Source organism: Haemaphysalis longicornis, unplaced genomic scaffold (genome assembly GCF_048455015.1).
Source record: "Haemaphysalis longicornis isolate Haplotype H1 unplaced genomic scaffold, Haemaphysalis longicornis Haplotype H1 scaffold_1, whole genome shotgun sequence".
Lineage (NCBI taxonomy): Eukaryota > Metazoa > Arthropoda > Arachnida > Ixodida > Ixodidae > Haemaphysalis > Haemaphysalis longicornis.
Window position 1 is genome coordinate 121306657 of NW_027526203.1, and position 2068 is coordinate 121308724.

The 2068-nt window shown below is 49.2% G+C and overlaps 1 non-coding gene across 1 annotated transcript; it reads right to left on the reverse strand.

The window, feature by feature from the left end:
• Nucleotides 1-256: 256 nt before the first annotated feature.
• On the reverse strand, nt 257-329 carry Trnat-ggu (transfer RNA threonine (anticodon GGU)). Its single transcript has one exon. It is a non-coding gene; the product is annotated as a tRNA-Thr (tRNA).
• Between the last annotated feature and the right edge of the window lie 1739 nt (nt 330-2068).

Here is a 2068-nt window from a genome sequence, read left to right on the forward strand (position 1 = left end):
CGAGTGTCTACGACATGTCCAGAGTGGTCGACCAGCTTTGAACCCTCTTAAGCTCCCTTTGGCAACAAGACTGCCAGAACAGAGGCCCTCGCTATGCTTGTAGCGAATCAGAATAGGAAATGAGGGGCTCGTTGAAAATAACACAGAAATAAGGGTTGGCAGTCGAGAAAACCTCGGAAAGCAAAGGGGAGGATGTGGTAGATCATTGAAACAGATTAAGAATTTGGAAAGAAAGAAAGAAAGTGAAGAAAAAATGTCCGCCAGGTGGGATCCGAACCCACGACCTCCAGAATACCGGTCTGGTGCGATAACCACTACGCTACCGGCGGGGCGATTTTCCCATTCACTTTCTGGGGTATTTATGTTAGGTATGTTTGTTTCCTGTGCTTGGGGGTGGTAGCCAGCGCCATTCGGACTAATCGGGGTGAAGGGGACCTTCTTTTTAACCCCCGGGTCGTGACTCGAGTGTCTACGACATGTCCAGAGTGGTCGACCAGCTTTGAACCCTCTTAAGCTCCCTTTGGCAACAAGACTGCCAGAACAGAGGCCCTCGCTATGCATGTAGCGAATCAGAATAGGAAATGAGGGGCTCGTTGAAAATAACACAGAAATAAGGGTTGGCAGTCGAGAAAACCTCGGAAAGCAAAGGGGAGGATGTGGTAGATCATTGAAACAGATTAAGAATTTGGAAAGAAAGAAAGAAAGTGAAGAAAAAATGCCCGCCAGGTGGGATCCGAACCCACGACCTCCAGAATACCGGTCTGGTGCGATAACCACTACGCTACCGGCGGGGCGATTTTCCCATTCACTTTCTGGGGTATTTATGTTAGGTATGTTTGTTTCCTGTGCTTGGGGGTGGTAGCCAGCGCCATTCGGACTAATCGGGGTGAAGGGGACCTTCTTTTTAACCCCCGGGTCGTGACTCGAGTGTCTACGACATGTCCAGAGTGGTCGACCAGCTTTGAACCCTCTTAAGCTCCCTTTGGCAACAAGACTGCCAGAACAGAGGTCCTCGCTATGCATGTAGCGAATCAGAATAGGAAATGAGGGGCTCGTTGAAAATAACACAGAAATAAGGGTTGGCAGTCGAGAAAACCTCGGAAAGCAAAGGGGAGGATGTGGTAGATCATTGAAACAGATTAAGAATTTGGAAAGAAAGAAAGAAAGTGAAGAAAAAATGCCCGCCAGGTGGGATCCGAACCCACGACCTCCAGAATACCGGTCTGGTGCGATAACCACTACGCTACCGGCGGGGCGATTTTCCCATTCACTTTCTGGGGTATTTATGTTAGGTATGTTTGTTTCCTGTGCTTGGGGGTGGTAGCCAGCGCCATTCGGACTAATCGGGGTGAAGGGGACCTTCTTTTTAACCCCCGGGTCGTGACTCGAGTGTCTACGACATGTCCAGAGTGGTCGACCAGCTTTGAACCCTCTTAAGCTCCCTTTGGCAACAAGACTGCCAGAACAGAGGCCCTCGCTATGCATGTAGCGAATCAGAATAGGAAATGAGGGGCTCGTTGAAAATAACACAGAAATAAGGGTTGGCAGTCGAGAAAACCTCGGAAAGCAAAGGGGAGGATGTGGTAGATCATTGAAACAGATTAAGAATTTGGAAAGAAAGAAAGAAAGTGAAGAAAAAATGCCCGCCAGGTGGGATCCGAACCCACGACCTCCAGAATACCGGTCTGGTGCGATAACCACTACGCTACCGGCGGGGCGATTTTCCCATTCACTTTCTGGGGTATTTATGTTAGGTATGTTTGTTTCCTGTGCTTGGGGGTGGTAGCCAGCGCCATTCGGACTAATCGGGGTGAAGGGGACCTTCTTTTTAACCCCCGGGTCGTGACTCGAGTGTCTACGACATGTCCAGAGTGGTCGACCAGCTTTGAACCCTCTTAAGCTCCCTTTGGCAACAAGACTGCCAGAACAGAGGCCCTCGCTATGCATGTAGTGAATCAGAATAGGAAATGAGGGGCTCGTTGAAAATAACACAGAAATAAGGGTTGGCAGTCGAGAAAACCTCGGAAAGCAAAGGGGAGGATGTGGTAGATCATTGAAACAGATTAAG